General features: G+C 44.5%; 2 protein-coding genes across 2 annotated transcripts in view; one reads left to right on the top strand and one right to left on the bottom strand.

Annotated features, from left to right (window-relative positions):
• Positions 1 to 19,047, bottom strand: part of LOC310758748 (uncharacterized protein) — a 299,601-nt gene that overhangs the window by 241,138 nt on the left and 39,416 nt on the right. The window lies entirely within an intron of this gene.
• The window catches only part of LOC310758750 (uncharacterized protein), a 135,211-nt gene that overhangs the window by 76,428 nt on the left and 39,736 nt on the right, over positions 1 to 19,047 (top strand). The gene's annotated exons all lie outside the window — the stretch shown is intronic.

Below are 19,047 nucleotides of genomic sequence, written 5' to 3' on the forward strand. Positions count from 1 at the left end.
CGAGTCCCAGGAGGAGATAACTGCAGCCATTGCTTTTCATGCACCCAGGGAGAGCTTGGGTTTCTCATCCAGTTGGTTATTGTGAACACGGGTGGGATAGGCTGAACTCAACCCAGACTGGAGCCATGACCTAAATGGAGCTGATTATTCAGGAGCCACTGCCTTGTGGGTGCCCATAGGTCACTGGGAGTGGTATTTAATGCTGCTGAATGCACATCAGGTTTATTGATTTCTATGGGTGTACTCTTAATGGGACTCGGAATTTTCTGAAGGGGTGTTTTCTGGAATTTTGAGAATGAAAGAAGGAACTCAGGGAGGTGCCAGGGAGGAGGTGGGACTGAAGAGTTGGGAAGGGCGATTGCTGCCTAGTGATCAAGATCCCAGATTCAATCATTGATCTGGGTCTTTCTTTTCAACTTTAATTTACATACATTAATTGATAACATAGCCAAGTATAAAATAAAATAGAAGCAGAAAAGAAAATTTAAAGTTCAACACATAGGAACACATATCCATGCCACTTTCAATTTATTTGTTTAGACATTTCTATCCCACCTTTCCCCAAAGAATTCAAGGCAATGTACATCGTTTTCTCCCATGAGTCCATGTCTCCCAGGTTTTGAGCAATACCACGCTTGTGCCCTTAGTTCCTTTGTCACCACTACCTAAAAGGCCCTCTGCCTGCTTCCCTGTAACCTCGCCTCTCCTAATGAAGGAACCGCTGTTTATGTTAGGAAACCAGGTTGGGGGAGCGGGAGCTGAAATGGACTGAGGAAAGGGTCTTTGGGGGAGGGGAAGGTAGTGTCGGTGGCTACCTTGAGTGGGCTCAGCTCATCCTCATGCTGCTTATAATTTCCTCCCCCTCTCCCTTTGGCTTCAACCCACGCAGAATAAACCAGGGCTTGTGGGAATTGCAGTTCATGGATGATGAGAATTGTAGTCCAGCAACAATTGGAGGGTCACAGGTCCACTATGCCTAATGTCAAGTCAAGATTGCTTATCCATCAACAGTTATGATTCAACTGCGACATCCTGGAATTACAGAAGCTATCCATGTTTCTGATTGGACATCCCGGTTTTTGTGCTGAGCTCCCTCACCAGTCAGCTGGATCTTCTGAGAGCTCAGCACCCAAAGACAAATGTCTTTGGCAAAAAAAAAAAGGCAGCTGCGCTTTAGTCCGTGGAAGCAGAGGAGGAGGGGGAGCTGCTGGTGATGCAAGTCAGGCTGCACCCACTGGGCCCAGTTGCCATGCTTCCTCTGCCCAATGCTGCCCCCACTGGAGGAGGAGGAGACCACAACAACAGGGGGCGGAAGAGGGGAAGCCCCAGCTCATTTGCCTGGGAGTATGGCACTGAAAGAAGCACATCCCAAGTTTAACTAGCAGAATGTTGGAGGGTCTGAAATTTTGTTATCTAACAATCCATCCATGTTCCCTGTGCTAAGGCTTGGTTGTCTGGCAGAAATTCCAGTAAACTGGGCAAGCCTCGGGTTTGTCATAGTTTAGAAACACTGATGTTATGTACTGAGTTGAATAGGATCCAAAAGGTAGCAGTCTGGTTGGTCCTAGAACAATAGGATTCAGAATGCAGCAGTCTGATTGGTCCTAAAACAATGCAGCAGTATGATTGGTCCACAGGAGCCACCCAATCCAGCTCCAGGTGGAAGTGAATCCACAACCTGATTGACCTACAGGAGAATCCCAGAATTAGCCATTCATGGGTGGCCCATTGTTTAAATAATGTATATAAAGCAGATATTTTGGGGGAACTTTCATTCCTCACTACTATGAGCTGAATAAAGAGCATGAAATCCACACTCTACTCCGAGTAGATTTCAACTGAACAGAACAGAAAGCTGGATTCTTACTAAATCTTACTATTTACCAACTCTTAATTAGTGTTTTTGCAGCTTGATTGTATTCTGTAATATGTAGGGTCAGTATAACCTTTGCTCCCAGCCTGTAATTCCCTTTTACAACTTTGAGAAACTTGTCTCCTGCTACTGCTATAAATCAGGGGGGCCCTTGTTCAGGAGAGCAGGAAGATAAACAACTGCCAAAGTACTTAGCCAGCTGGTTTCTGCCTGGCATGAAACATACAAACATTTGCAAATATATCTTTAAGCTCATTTTAAAATACAGGCCTTGATCAGATGCCTCATTTTCTCCTGCCTTGGAGGGTAGGACTCTAACCAATCGGTTCAAGTTACGAGAAAAGGGATTCTGACTAGATATATGGGGGGAAATTAATGAAAGTAAGATCTGTTCAACAGTGGAATGGTCTCCCTCAGGAGGTTGTGGACGCTCCTTCCTTGGAGGTTATTAAGCAGAGGTTGGGTGGCCATCTGTCAGGGATGCTTTAGCTGAGATTCCTATATTGCAGGGGGATGGAGTAGATGACCCTCAGGGTCCCTTCCAATCCTCTGATTCTATAATTCTATCACTATATAAAGAAGCCTCATTAGGTACTTTGTTTATATTACATACTGCTAATTGGGTAATATCCTTTGGTAAGATTATACCTAAATATCCAAGGGACAAAGCTTCCAAAGGCAAGGACTAAACTATTTATGTACACTAGCTAGAATATCATAAGCACAGAAATTAAGAGATCACAATGATGAATGGAAGAATGGAGGCCTTTTGTGGACTTAAAAAAGAAACTGTAGTCAGATGAAATTGTGGGCAGGATAAAAGCCATGGAGGACAAATGATAAAATATTTTTTTTTTGTAACAGATAAAGATATAATGCAGTAGAAAACGTTTGAGTAGAAACATGGCAGAAGTGGGGGTGGGAAGTCAATTTATGAAACAATGTGACTATTTGATAGGAATATCATTGTGAATATGTTTGGGGGGAAATAATAAAGAATTATACTACACATAAGAGAGAATTGTCTACACTGACACACAACAGGGTTTCTGGCTAGGGAAATACCTGGGACTCAACCTGAGAACTTCTGCATTTGCAGCAGATGCTCCCCCACCTGAGCTTGAGCTGCTCTCTTCTCTTCGCTTCTTTGTAGGTACAGTGATATCTTGGTTCTTTGTACTCAGACAACTTGGAACCCAAACATTGCAACCCCAGAAGTAAGTGTTCCAGTTTGCAAACATTTTTCAGAAGCCAAAGGTCTCCATTTTGAGTGTTACGCTTCTGAATTGAGTGCTGCACTTCCATTTTGAGTGTTACACTGAGGTCTGTCTGGTTTTGCTATTTACTTTGTGTCTAACACATATATCTAGTCAGAATCTTTTTCGTGTAACTTGAACCAATTGGTTAGAGTCCTACCCTCCAAGGCAGGAGAAAACAAGCTTGCTCCCTCTTCCATGTGACAGCCCTTGTGATATTTGAAGATGGCTATCATATCTCCTCTCAGTCTCCTCATTTGCAGGCTCAACATACCCAACTCCTTCAGCCGTCTTCTACATAAGGCTTGGTTTTCAGAGCCTTGATCATTGGACAGCCCTCCTCTGCTCCTCTGGTCAATATTCTTCTTAAATGATGAATGGAAGAATGGAGGCCTCCTGCCACAGGAGACCCCGGGAATTTCTCCAATGGCACATTTTTTATTTGCTGCGAATTGGCAAGTTCCTCCTAATAGTTCACATACAACTCTCCCTGGCGAGAAAAATTAGCAGATAATGCACCCACACCCACATAACTGGCGACTGAGTCAGACTTGATTCCATTCTACTGAAGTTTCCCCTTTGTTTTCAACATCTGCTAATCAGAAATACAGCTGTTCTGAGCTTCAGAAATACCTTGCCATTTGCACCCTCTCTGAGAATGGTATTTTCTGGAATCTCCCCAGTAGTGTTGCCAATGTGTCTTGATCAGCTCACACCCAACTGTGATGGCTATGGTCTTTCCTGACTCCCAGCAAGGTGAGGAGGGGGTAAGGCGCACCCATTTGCCCAGTGGGCACCATCTCTTCATTGGCTATACTCATGGGGTCCTGAGGTGGCAACTTTGGGCATTCTTTAACAACGAAACTTGCTGGGCTAGAAACTCTGATGTCCTTAAACAGTTGCATCAACCATTCACAATCCATGAGTGAAAATGACAGAGCATTGAGTTCTGCTTCACAGGAACTTAGGCTTACTGTCGCCTGCTTCTTGCACAACCAGTCAAACAGACAGTGGTTGTACATGTAGCATACTCCAGAAGTGCTTTTACCATCCGTGGTGTCACTTCCAAAACTAGCATCTGCAAAGATTTCAAGACCTCCAGTCTTCTGACTGGTGAACCTCAGCCTGTAGTGCAAAGTCCCTTTCAAATAGCGGGCTATGCGCTTCAGAGCTTTCCAATCCTGAACAGTAGGATTGTTAGCATGTCTGCTAAGCAGGTTAGTGCTTACAGCTATGTCAGGTCTTGAGCATCTAGCAATGAAATTCAACTTGCCTGGAATGCATCTGTACAGCATAGTGTCAGAAAACGCTTCAGCAGTACTATCTACCTGGTAACCTGTCACCATCGGTGTGTCTGCTGGGTTTGCATCAACCAAATTCAACCTGGTTAATACATCAGCAATTTTCTGTGTTTGGTGTACCAGAAAATTACCTGCTTGGTCCCTCTCCACCTGCAGACAAAGATAGTTGGATACCTCACCAAGATCCTTCATGTCAAAGTGCTCCTTCAGCTGAGCTAGGGTGCTTTGGTACAAAGCCTGATTCTTCCAAAACATCAGAAGATCATCAACAAAACATAAACAATACAGTTTGTTTTGCCCCTCCTCCTTGACAAACACACATGGATCAGCTTTGCCCTGGTGAAAACCTAGAGAAAGCAACGTCTCAGTGAGTTTTGTGTTCCAACACCTGGCACTCTGCTTGAGACCGTATAAGGATTTCCGCAGTTTGCAGACCATTCCCTTCTGTATCTGCATTCCATCAGGTGGAAGCATAAACAGCTCCTCCCCCAAAACCCCGTACAAAAAAGCTGTATTAATGTCATGATGGGAAACATGCAGTTTCTCCTCTGCAGCAATCTTGAGCATTAGCCGAATGCTCTCATATTTGACGGTGGCTGAGTAGGTCTTGTGGTAATCCTGTCCTGGTACCTGTGAAAAACCTCTGGCAACCAATCTGGCTTTGTGTCTGACAACCTTGCCATTCTGGTCTGTCTTGGCCTTGAAGACCCATTTGCTGCCAACCAGTCTCATTCCTGGGACTACTGGGACTAGCTCCCAAGTTTGGTTCCTATTCAAGGAATCAACTTCAGCCTTCGTGGCATTAGGCCAAGGCTCAGCATCTTTAGAGGTTAACTCCTGAACCTCTTTGAAGCTTGAAGGTTCCCACACCTTCTCTGAGCCACTAAGAACAGCAGTTGCTGTCTTAGCAAACTCATCAGCAAATCTCTTTGGAGGTTTGCCCTTCGTCGCTCTTTCAGATCTGCGTACTAGACGCACGTCTTCTGGACTCATCTCCTCCTTCTTAGGAGAAAAGTGACCAATGGTGAACAGTGGTTCTTCCAGTTCATTGTCAGATGCATCAGATGGTCTGACTGAGGCCTTTGCCCTCTTGTAGTCTGCTGTGTCATCACTGTCGCTGACACCAGCAGCAGCGCCGCCCACTGAACTGGAATCCGAACTCCGATCATCATCATCATCCTCATCCTCAGCTTCCTCTTCTGCCTCAACACCATCTGCTTTTTTCACATCACCTTCATCCTCCTCTGGGTAACTCTGGAAAATTCCCACTTCCCCCCCCCCCCACTTAGGATTGTACTCAACACTCTTTGTGAACTTAATGGACTTAGAATCAGTCATCCATACTCTTTATGCACCTTTTTCGTACCCCATGAACAAACCATGTGCCCCACGCTTCCCAAGCTTGTTGCTTTGTGGGGTGTGTACCCACATGTCAGAACCAAAGATTCTCATGTGTTTGACGTAAGGTTTCTTACCAAACATCTTCTCATAGGGAGTACAACCAATAGGTGATGACAATCTGCGATTATAAGTGTAAACAAACGTGGACAGAGCCTCCCCCAAAAACACTCAGGGAGATTGGCATCATGCAACAAGGTTTTCAGGCCTTGAAGCAAAGTCTGATTTGCTCACTCCGCAAGTCCATTCATCCATGGCGATCTAGGCGTTGACAAGTCATGCTGGATTCCCTTCTCAGTCAGGAAAGCTTCAAACTGCTGAGAAGTGAATTCCCCGCCTCGATCAGTAAAGAGACAGCCGATACGTTTACTGTGAACATTCTCCAGCCAAGCACAGAATGCCTTGAACCTAGGAAACGCTTGCGATTTCTGCTCGAGCATAAACACATGAATGTACCTGGATAAAGAATCAATTAGAACCATGAAGTACCTTGCTCCACCCAAAGAGGGCGTAAGTGGACCAACCAGGTCTGCGTGGACTAGCTGGTAGGGTTTGGAAGCCTGCCTGCTAGACTCCTTGCCTTTTGGAGCAACCTTCACCTTGTTCTCTGCACAAGATACACATTTCATGTGAAACTTACAGGGTTTGATGTTCAAACCCTGAACCAACTCAGGCATCTTGGCCAGCGCCTGCCAAGACATGTGACAAAATCTTCGATGTGCTTCATGAATGCATCCTGCATGAAGAACTTTGTTAGTTTGTGCAACACAACAAGAATCAACATTAGACACAGCAACACCATTGTCATCATAAGTTATACAGAATAAGCCATCCATAAACTTTGCATGCAAAATGTCCTCTTTGCCTTTCCCGATGACACAGACGCTCCTCTTGAAGGAAATCTCAAAGCCACGCCCAGTCAGCTGTGGGACACTGAGCAAATTGTCTGCAGCACCTGGAACATAAAGTACATCTTTGATGGTTGTGTGCAGACTTGCCAGTCTCACAGTCCCTTCTCCTGCGATTCGCAACATCTTTCCATCTGCCTGGTGGATCTCTCCGTCTTGAGGTGTGAAGGAGATAAACAGATGCTTATCTTTTGCCAAATGGCGGGTGCATCCAGAATCTTCAATAAATCTGGCCTTGGCCTTTGGAGCAGCTTTTCCAGCAAGCAAAACCTTGTTTTCCACTGGCGTGGGCTTTTGCTGCTTGCCTCCCTGCTCCTGGCCATCAAACTTGCCTTCGGCTTTTGGAGAAGCAGTGCCAGCAAACAAAGCCTTGTTTTTCCCTGGCTTGGGCTTTCCACCCCCCCCCCTCTGCCTCTGGCCATCTGCTGGCTTATTCCTTTGTTTATTTCCAGTCTTTGGACAAAACTTCTGAGTGTGACCTTGGGTCCCACAGTTCCAGCACTTCACAGCTGCGAACGCTTTGGCTCCCCCTGGAGGCTGGAATGCTGTCCCACATTGCTCCCCCTGAAGCGCACAAGCCGACTCAGCTGCATTTCTCCTATCATATTCGTTTTGCAAAGTCGCCAAGACGTTTGTAGCAGTGAGGTCCTGCGCAGGGAGGGTCGCCATCTGACTTGCCACGGCATGGTAGCTTTCATCCAGGAAGTCCAGGATGAGAATTGCAAACAGTGACTCAGGCATATTGAAACCTCTCTGAGTCAATTCCTGTCTGAGATGCTGCAAATGTAAAACGTGGGCTCTAAGGTCTTCCCCTGGCTCCAAACGCTTCCTGTGCAGCTTTCTGAAATAAAGCAACACAGACCCAGCCTCTTGTCGGAGATGACAGGCTCTAAGCCCGTCCCACATCTCACGGGCACTGGCCTTGCCAGCCAGGGTGATTAACTCTTCAGGAGCTACTGAGAGCAAAATTATCCCCATGGCTCTTGAATCCTGTGCCCTCCATTCATCTGTCACAGGGGCTGGGGGGTCCTCAGAAATGGTATTCCACACTCCAAGCTTTCTCATCTGGCCCTCACAGTACCTTGCCCAGGTCTGATAGTTGTGGCCATTTAGCTTTGGTGGACGCGGAGCAGTGTCTGAGGATTGTAAAAGATCCATCTCAGCTATTCACTTGAGCCGTAAGCCTTTATGCCTTCAAAGACTTCTTATCTCGGCAGCTCATTAATCACGATGCCTCTTTGCCTGAGACATTGAAGCAGGCAGTCATGTTTTTTTCTTTGTTCTGACCAACGCTGAATAAACTTGTAAATATGCTCTCCTGCGTGCATCTCCTGCTGTGCGAACTCTGCTGATAGAGCGTGCATCAGCTGTGGAATGTGGCAAGCTATTTCTGGAGCTCATGTCGCTAATTGATTGATACTGTATCTACGGGAGATCGATGGACGTCCGGAGTCGACGTGGAGGCAGTGATGGCCTTTGTCTCCCTGGCAGTATCCCAACAGTTGGATGAAGCAAGGAGGTTCTCTTTACTTATAGTGTTGCCGTGCCAAAAAGATGCTGAAACACACATATGTGCATCTGAGTGGGAAATGCTGCAAACAGGTATTTCCTCCAATTGTCAGTATTTGAACTATCCAGGCCCATTTTTTCTTAACTCATCCTTGGCAATTTATTCATCTTGGAGAACTTCTTGAGATTTATCTGAAGAACATCCTTTCTCAAACAATCACAACGTGTGCTGTACTTTGGGTGTGGTTTTTCCCATTACATATCAATTAACAGATTCCCCGTCATCTCACAGAATCAGCTGCCACATTCACGGCGCCTGGATGGAAAGGAAGCAGAATGTTGTTTAGGAGATTTGCTTTAATGCAGTCTGATGCAACCGCAATTGCAGTACAGTGGTACTTTGGTTCTCAAACTTAATTTGTTCCGGAAGTCCATTCCAAAACCAGAGCGTTCCAAAACCAAGGCACGCATTCCCATAGAAAGTAATGCAAAATGGTTTAATCCATTCCAAACTTCTGAAAACAACCCCTAAAACAGCAATTTAACGTGAATTTTACTATCTAACGTGACCGTTGATCCATAAAATGAAAGCTATAAACAATCTACTGCAGTCACACAATCAGTCAATCAGTAGCTGAACTGGGTTACACACAGTCACAAAAACAAAACATAAAGAGCCGCAAAAACCAAGACACAAAATAAAGAGCAAAAACAGCCAGACCTCAGCGTAACACTCCAAACGGAAGTGCGGCACTCAAATCGGAAGCATAACCATCAAAACTGAAGTGTTGCACTCAAAACGGAAGTGTGCCAGTCAAAACGGAAGTATAACACTCAAAAAGAAGCACCTTTGGCTTCTGAAAAAAGGTTCACAAACCGAACACCTTACTTCCAGGTTTGCAGCGTTTGGGTTCCAAGTTGTTTGAGTACAAAGGCATTTGGGAACCAAGATACCACTGTACCTACAAAGAAAGAAACTTTTCCATTTGCTTTTCTTCTGGTCTGCAGTTTTGGATTCCTTTTTGCTTAATATGCTTGTTTCTGTGATGCTTGTATTTTTATGTGCTCCTCCCCTATTTTGTGATCCCCCCCCAAAAAAAACCCCAAATTAGTGGTTTTGTTCCATCATTCATAATAAATGAACACAAACAAGAACAACAGATGTAAAATAAAAATAAAAATGCAGAAATGAGAAAGGGGCCCAAGTATCTACAGTGGTACCTGGGGTCACATACACTTCAGGTTACATATGCTTCAGCTTAAAGACTCTGCTAACCCAGAAATAGTGCTTCAGGTTAAGAATTTTGCTTCAGGATGAGAACAGAAATCGTGCTACAGTGGCACGGCAGCAGCAGGAGGCCCCATTAGCTAAAGTGGTGCTTCAGGTTAAGAACAGTTTCAGGTTAAGAACGGACCTCTGGAACGATTTAAGTACTTCACCTGAGGTACCACTGTATTCTCTTAATTAGTCAACAAAATCAGAAGATGCCACAAGACACCTGTTAGTAGAAACCTTATTTATTATTAAACTATTAAATTGTTTATATCATTTATACACTGCTTTTAAAGGGGGAAAAGGCTCCCCAAGTAGCGTATGTGCAATATCTTTTTTAAAAAAAATGCAACAGAAGGAGGAAAGAACAGGGAGGGAAGAGGGAAACAAAAGGCAACAGGCATTTTCAGTTGAACGTGGGGGGGGGGACCATTTGAAGCATCTGTTGTGTTGAGCTATTTCAATTGCTTTTGCTTGATTTGCACATTGCAAACAGCCGAAAGTCGTTAAATATTAATAACCTGATTTGCAATGGGATTTGAATAATGTCAATTACAACAGTTTAATTAACACTAGAAGCATATATACTTGATGTACTTCCAGGCCTTGTGACTCTTTCAGTACAAGAACAGCAGGTGCTAAAACAGATTGCAATGGCATCTCCTCCTGCTTAACATCTGGAAAAAGTTCCTGAGAAAAGGACACCTTGGCTGCACCTTCCCAGCAGGAACAAGTCCCTGTGCAAAGAGGCACGTCATCTGCTGTATCCCAGCAAGAGCAATTCCTGGTGGAGGAAGGAACCTCATCTGCTCCTTTCCAGAAAAATGGTACTGCTTCCCCTGCTCCTCAACAACAGGATCAGGTCCCTCAGCTGAAAAGCAGCACTCCTGTTTCCACATGTATTTAAGCGCAGATCACATTATTCAGGGGGAACAAGTCGTCTTAGTATCATAGAATGATAGAATTGCAGAGTTGGAAATGACCTCATGGTTCATCTTCTCCAACCCCTGCAATGCAGGAATCTCAGCTAAAGCGTCCATGACAGATGGCCATCCAAACTGTGCTTCAAAACCTCCAAGGAAGAAAAGTCCGCAGTTGAACAGCTCTTACCAGGGCCATCTTTAGCATATGCCCCACCGGGGTGCAAAGATCCACCCAGCCCCCCCTAAATTTAGTTTAGCCCCCAAATAAACCTCCGCGCCATTGAACGAGGCCGACCACGCCCCGCCACCGCCCTTTGCCTGCCTGCAACCTCCTGCCCCACAGACTTGCCCAGCGTTTCTCGCTTAGCATTTGTCGTAAAATGTGTTTCTCGCTTAACATTCATCGTTAAATGGGGGGGGGGGTGCAGCTTGTGAAATTCATAGCATGTGCTCTAGGCACGTTTTTGCAGAAATGGAAAATTAAAATCGTGTGCTGGAAGACGCCAGTACGAAGTAGTTAGTCAAAGAAAATGCCGACAATTAACGACAATAAGCATTATTTTTTAAAGGATTCCTCTAAACGAATTTGAACTGGAAGTGATGAAATTAAAACGCACCGTTGTGAATGACAAGTGCTGCTGCTGGCACGACGCGTCTTTGAGCACAAAGTCCAAAGTTCTTTAGTGAAACAGTATGTATGCAATTGATAATACCTAGGTATATATGTATTTTGTTTTTCTAGCTTGATCAAAATTATTTCTTATTTTGTAACAGGTAGATAGTTAAGAGCTTAGGCGGCTTCAGCCCTGCACCCCTTGCACCCCCCGGTAAAGACAGCCCTGGCCCTGTCAGATGGTTTTTCCATATGTTTATCCAGAATCTCCTTTCTTGTAACTTGAATCAATTGGTTTGAGTCCTGCCCTCCAAGGCAGGAGAAAACAAGCTTCTTCCCTCTTCCATGTGACAGCCCTTGAGATATCTGAAGATGGCTATCACATCTCCTCTCAGTCTCCTCTATTCCAGGCCAAACAGAATAAAAGTTGCTCATGCCACACTGAATTTATTTTATTGATAAGAAATACATAGGAAAGCAAACAACTCCTCGGAGCGCTTGATTTATAACACAAAACATAACTATTTTATAATAGGATCATGGAACACCCCAAAAATATGAAACAAAGAAGCTGCATAAGAACCTGCAAAGGAGCCTTTTTGATACTATACTACACTGAAATGTCTAAATGTTTCTTTGATTGTCCTTGAATCTGCCAGCCACACATGCCATCCTTTCCTGACACACTGGTGTGACACAACACATCCTTTGAGAACCACTGATGTAGATGGTAAATGGCAATGGGGGCAGAATCTGTTGCTCACCTTGTGGTCTACTGCAAGTGAAAGATGGCTGGGGAAAGGTGAGTGTATCTGATGGGAAGAGATAACCTGCTTTGGAGCTCAGAAACCAACCTCAAGCATCTTCACATTTCAGGACTGACAGAGCATGGCAGCTTGAAAGGGTCAACCTTGAAACTTACTCCCTCCTGGTCATTGGTTTGTGGGTCTCCCTGATCTTGAGCCAGATCCAGGTTTGTCATTAAACTGCTCCAGGTGCTTAAATCTGTCCTCTAGGTGAGTATTGCAGCCTCTCCATTTGCAACAACCCTAGACAGCCAGTGCAAGAGAGAAATCCTGCTACATCTTCCAGTCCCCAAAAGCCACTGCTCCACACAACCATCAGAAGAAAAGAGCCATGCAGTTCTGCAGCAACCATCCTAGATGATCCTTTGATGCAAGCAGTGCAGGAAAGAAGGAGCTCCTAATGGACCACTCCACCAGACTGCCTCTTGGGGAGAGATAGGAAGCAGGGCTCAAGGCATCTGCTTTTGCTGGAGGCCAAGCTGAATCAGGTACCTCCTGGCCCTGATCTGGGCCAGCTGACCATGATTGTCTAGAAATTGGCAAGGAGTTCTGCTTTTTGTTTTCCTCTTCCCTTCCTGTCCTTTCCCACTTGTGTGCCATGTTTGGTTTTTAGGTTTTTAAATTGTACATAAGCCACTCTGGAAGCCTTTTGGCTTAAAAAGCAGAGTAAAACTGATCAAAACAATTTTAAAAATGTTTCTACTAACAGGTTTCTCCACACATTTTTGGAGTGCTGGGGTTTTTTATAGATTTGTTGTTCTTCTTGTTTATAGTTTTGGAATGATGAGATCAAGTCATTAATTTATGTGGTTGCTTGGGGGAGAATGGGGTCATAAAATGTACATAAAACTACATGCAACACAAAAAACAAGCATGTTAAGCAAAATGCTTATTGTCTAGAAATTGGTAAGGAGATCTGGTTTTCGTCTTCGTCTTCCTTTCCTGTCCTTTTCCGCTTGTGTGCCATGTTTTGATTTGTTTTTTAAATTGTATGTAAGCTACTCTGGGGCCTTTTGACAGAAAAGCAGAGTACAGCTGATGTAAAGAATTTAAACAATGTTTCTACCAACAGGTTTCTCCTGGCACCTTCTGGGTGTTGTTCTTGTTTGTGTTTATAACTTATGAATGATGGGATAAAGTAATTATTTTATGTGGGTATTGGGAGAGGAAGCATATAATGGGCGCAATGGACATAAAACTATATGCATCACAATATCAAGCATGTTAAGCAAAATGCATCTAAAAATGTGCAGACCAGGAGGAAAGCACACTGAAACGTTTCTTTCTTGGTAGGTATGGAAACTGCAGTCGAACTGAACAGTCCAACCAAAAGAGGTTGCATCAAACTGCACTATGGCCAAGCTGTTACCCGAAATGCCATTTCCTTTCTATCCAGGCGCCATGAAGTTGGGAGCAGCTTTTGTGAGATGACGGGAAATCTGTTAATTGATATGGAAGGAGAACAGGATGAGAAAGATTGTTCTGCAGATAAATCTTGGGATGGTCTGCAAGATGAATAAATTGCCTAGGATGAGTTAAGAAAAAATGGCCTGGACGGTTCAGATGCTGACAGCTGCAAGAAATACCTGCTTGCAGCATTTCCCACTCAGATGCTCAAATGTGTGTTCCAGCATCTTTTTGGCACGGCAACACTATAAGTAGAGAGAACTTCCTTGTTCCATCCAAACTCGACTTCCTTCTGCCTTAGAGTGCCTTCCCTTTGGTAGAGAGCTCAGAGGAAACTGCAGCCATGAGGTTCCTTTACTTGAGCTTTGCTCTGGTCTTCATCCTCTTCCACATTGTTACAGGTAAGAGAGCAGCTGAAACTCAGGTAGGGGAGCATCGGCTGCAAATGCAGAAGTTCTCAGGTTCAATCCTAGGTATTTCCCCAGCCAGAAACCCTGAAGAACTGTTGTGTGCCAGTGTAGGCCATTCTCTCTTTTGTGTAGTATAATTCTTTATTATTATTTTTTCAAACATATACACAAGTTTCTATATTTTAGCATTAGTTATATTTTAGCATTTTAGTTATTTTAGCATTTTTCCACCACTGCTTTTTTCCTGCCCACAATTTCATTTGACTATAGACTATCTCATCTGGCTGCTTACAAAGGGGTTGTTGAGGAGGTGGGAGCTCAGGTGGGGGAGCATCTGAGGCAAATGCAGAAGGTTTCAGGTTGAGTCCCAGGTATTTCCCTGGTCAGCAACACTTAAGACCTTCTGCCTGTCAGTGTAGACAGCTATGAGCTTGATGGAACAACAGTCTGACTTGGCAGCTTCCTATCCTATCCAGCTGCTTAAAAAGGGGTGGGGAGGAAAGTATTTAAAAACCTATTTAATAATGAAATTGAATTTGAATACATGACTTTTGCAAAAGCAGCAATGCTCAGGATGCAGCCTTAGCAGCCAGGAAAGTTCCATGATGGTCATTTATATTGCTTGGAAAAGTTTGGAAAGTTAGTGTCCATGATCCCCAAGTCCTTCCTAATTCCAGAGGTCCTGGATCTATGTAGAGTGAAAATCTGATGAAGGATTCCATTGTGGACCTAGCCCAGCAAGTTTCTTTGTTAAAGAATGCCCAAAGTTGTCACCTCAGGACCCCATGAGTATAGCCAATGAAGAGATGGTGCCCACTGGGCAAATCGGTGCACCTTACCCCCTCCTCACCTGGCTGGGAGCCAAGAAAGACAATTGCCAGCACAGTTGGGTGTGAGCTGAGCAAGACACATTGGCAACACTGCTTGGGAGATTCCAGAAAATATCATTCTCAGAGAGGGCGCAAGGGATTTCTGAAGCTCAGAACAGCAGTAATTCAGATTGGCAGATGTTGAAAGCAAAGGGGAAACTTCAGTAGAATGGAATGAAGGCTACATTAGTGGCCAGTTTTGTGGTTCTGTCGGTGCATTATCTGCTCATTTTTCTCGCCTTCCATTAGCAACCTGTAAAATTTAGGTTTGGCAGCCGTGCTGAAAAGATCCCAGGAGCAGTAATCAGCATCAGCATCATAATGTTCTGATTTATATGCCACCCAAGTGGCTGGGTGCAGCTAAGTGCCAGCCCCCTTACAAGGTTCAGGAATCAGCTGGAGTGTTTGCAGAGAAGGAGGACCAATCTGACCCTTGCTAATGTTGGCCAATGAAATAGTAGTTAGCAGGTTGAGAGGCAGCAGAAGCCTGTAAAAGTTGGCCATCCCATTAAATACGCAGGGTTCTAGTTTGGAAAAAAAGTAGTTTGCAACCCCTTTGCCCCCTTTAAACGAATTTATTTCCCTTCTCTTTTACACAGGGCAATTGATATGTGAACTATCAGGAGGAACTTGCCAATTCACAGAACCTGCAAACTGCAGCTTTGGAGAAATTACAGGGGTCTCCTGTCGCGACAACGCAACCTGCTGCAGGGGTAAGTGATATCCACTGAGTTGTGGTGTTTCCCCCCCCCCCAAAAATACATTAAAATGCAGTAAATAAATATTTATATAAAGAAAAAGGTAAAGGTAAAGGACCCCTGATAGTTAAGTCCAGTCGTGAATGACTCGGGTGTTGTGGCACTCAGCTCGCTTTACTGGCCGAGGGAGCCCTCATTTGTCCACAGACAGTTTTTCCAGGTCATGCGGCCAGGAAGACTAAGCCGCTTCTGCTGAAATCTGAGCAGTGCACGGAAATGCCGTTTACCTTCCCGCCGGAGCGGTACCTATTTATCTACTTGCACTTTGAAATCAAATCAGGACTTCCCATGCCTGACAATGTAGACCAGTGAGATTCCACCATGAGCTCCCCAGCTGGCCTTGGGCAAACCACGCTTTCAGTCTCAGCCTCGATCTCCCCATCAGTACATAATAATGGGACATAATAATACTGACTTGCTGTTGCAGAAGGCTCTGAATATTTATTTTTTTCTTCATTCATTCATTCATTGCATTTATGTCCCACCTTTTCCCCAATGGAGCTCAAGGTGCCTTCTGTGGTTCTTCCTAATTTAATCCTCACAACAACCCTGCGAGGTAGATCAGGCTAAAAGTGAGTGACTGGCCCAAGGCCACTCTGTGAGCCTTATGATGAGGCTGGATTTGAAGGCTGGTTTCCCATTTCCTGGTCCAGGACCTCAGGCTCTCATACTTGGAAGTCCTCTTCCAATGCTCAAAACAAAACGTCCGTCCAATGAATGTTTCTGTTTTGCACAAGAAGTCCTTTCTAATAATGACAATTTAATTCCCTCTCTTTTGCACAGATGAACCTCCATTCTGTAGACTCACGGGAGGATTTTGCCAGTTCCCAATCACTGAGAACTGTACCTTTGAAGAGATTACAAACATCCCCTGTGGTCCTAATGCACGCTGCTGTTTAAGTAAGTTATATCCATGATTTGGTGGTCCCACTTGTGTAAAAGTTTACTCATTTTTAATCCTGTTTTCCTGATCTACACTCTGCATCTTCACTGGACAAAGCAGGGCTTTGCTTGTGCTTAAGGAAATAATCACTGAACAGTTTCTGGATCAGAGTAGCTGATACTACGCTCAGGGAATATTACTTCTATTTTTAGAAGTAAAAAGTTGGATTTAGTTTTGATGCAGCACTTCTAGGTTCTGCAACTTCTTTTAAGCATTAGAGCCTCAAGGTTTTCATCTGTGCACAGGGAATTTTGATGTCGCAGATGTTCATATGGGTGCAAACTGTGCAGGCTGCTCTTCCCACGGGCAGTAAAAAATGGCGGCTCTGATCTAAGTGTCTGATCTGAGAGCCAGTGTGGTGTAGTGGTTAACAACGGTAGTCTCATAATCTGGGGAACCGGGTTCGTGTCTCCGCTCCTCTACATGCAGTCTCTCAGCCCCACTCACCTCACAGAGTGTTTGTTGTGGGGGAGGAAGGGAAAGGAGAATGTTAGCCGCTTTGAGACTCCTTAAAAAGAGAGTGAAAGGCGGGATATCAAATCCAAACTCTTCTTCTTCTGCTTCTTCTTCTTCTTCTAACTCTCCAAAATCTTAAGACAGCGCTGAGTAAGTGAGGATGAGCCAGCAGTCTGCTGCTGCTGAAGGAACACAAATACGATTTGGCAACAAAGATTCCCACTTCATTCTGCACTCACCAGAACTCACCTGAAGTACAAAAATAATGTTGACCGGAGCATCAGTCAAATCAGGACTTCCCATGCTGGACAATCCGAGTCTGTGAGATTCCACCATGAGCTCACCAGCTGGCCTATGGATAACCATACTTTCACTCTCAGCCTCAATCTCCCCATCAGCATTATGGGACATAATAATACTGATTTGCTGTTGCAGAAGGGCTTTGAATATTTTTTTCATTGCATTTATATCCCAGGTTCTTCTCCATGAAGCTCAAAGTGGCTTCTGTGGTTCTTCCTAATTTAATCCTCACAACAACCCTGCGAGGCAGATCAGGCTAAAAGTGAGTGACTGGCCCAAGGCCACTCTGTGAGCCTCATGATGAGGCTGGATTTGAAGGCTGGTCTCCCATTTCCCAGTCCAGGACCTCAGGCTCTCATACTTGAAAGTGCTATTCCAATGCTCAAAACAAAACGCCCGTCAAATTAACGTTTCTGTATTGCACAAGGAGTTCTCTCAAATGATGAAAATCTACTTCCCTCTCTTTTGCACAGATGAACCTTCATTGTGTAGACTCATGGGAGGATTTTGCCAGGGCTCAATCACTGGGATCTGTCCCTATGGAGAGATGCCCAATGTCTCCTGTGGTCCTAATACACGCTGCTGTAGAGGTAAGTGATACCCATGACTTGGTGGTCCCACTTGTGCAAAAGTTTGCTCATTTTTAATCCTGATTTCCTGATCTACACTCTACATCTTCACTGGAGAAAGCAGGGCTTTGCTTGTGCTTAAGGAAATAATCACTGAACTGTTTCTGGATCAGAGTAGCTGATAATACGCTCAGGGCAAATTAATTCTATTTTTAGAAGTAAAAAGTTGGATTCAGTTTTGATGCAGCACTTCTAGGTTCTGCAACTGCTTTTAAGCATTAAAGCCTCAAGGTTTTCATCTGTGCACAGGGAATTTTGATGTCGCAGATGTTCATATGGGTGCAAACTGTGCAAGCTGCTCTTCCCACGAGCAGTAAAAAATGGCGGCTTTGATCTAAGTGTTTGATCTAAGTCTGATCTGAGAGCCAGTGTGGTGTAGTGGTTAAGAGTGGTAGCCTCTTAATCTGGGGAACCGGGTTCGCGTCTCCACTCCTCCATATGCAGCTGCTGGGTGACCTTGGGCCAGTCACACTTCTTTGAAGTCTCTCAGCCCCACTCACCTCACAGAGTGTTTGTTGTGGGGGAGGAAGGGAAAGGAGAATGTTAGCCGCTTTGAGACTCTTTAAAAAGGGAGTGAAAAGCAGGATATCAAATCCAAACTCTTCCTCTTCTTCTAACTCTTCAAAATGTTAAGACAGCGCTGAGTAAGTGAGGATGAGCCAGCAGTCTGCTGCTGCTGAAGGAACATAAATATGATTTGGCAACAAAGATTCCCACTTCATTCTGCACTCACCAGAACTAACCTGAAGTACAAAAATAATGTTGACCGGAGCATCAGTGAAATCAGGACTTCCCATGCTGGACAATCCAAGTCTGTGAGACTCCACCATGAACTCACCAGCTGGCCTATGGATAACCATACTTTCACTCTCAGCCTCGATCTCCCCATCAGCATTATGGGACATAATAATATTGATTTGCTGTTACAGAAGGCTTTAATTTAATTCCCTCTCCTTTGCACAGATGAACCTCCATTGTGTGCACTCTTCGGAGGATTTTGCCAGTTCCCAACGACTGTGAACTGTCCCTCTGGAGAGATTGGAAATCTCTGTGGTCCTAATGCACGCTGCTGTAGGAGTAAGTGATACCCATGAGCTGGTCCCACTCACATGTGAATGTTTGCTCATTTTTAATCCTGTTTTCCTGATCTACACTCTGCATCTTCACTGGAGGAAGCAGAAGCAGGGCTTTTCTTGTGCTAAAGGGAATAGTGGTCAATCACTTTATAAATCAGGATATATTAACCCTATTTTTAGATGTCTAAATTTGGATTCAGTTTTGATGCAGCACTTCTAGGTTCTGCATCTTCTTTTAAGCATTAGAGCCTCAAGGTTTTCCTCTGTGCACAGGGAATTTTGATACCACAGATGTTCATATGGGTGCAAACTGTGCAGGCTGCACTTCCCATGGGCAGT

Source organism: Podarcis filfolensis, assembly GCF_964270895.1.
Source record: "Podarcis filfolensis genome assembly, chromosome: 3".
Lineage (NCBI taxonomy): Eukaryota > Metazoa > Chordata > Lepidosauria > Squamata > Lacertidae > Podarcis > Podarcis filfolensis.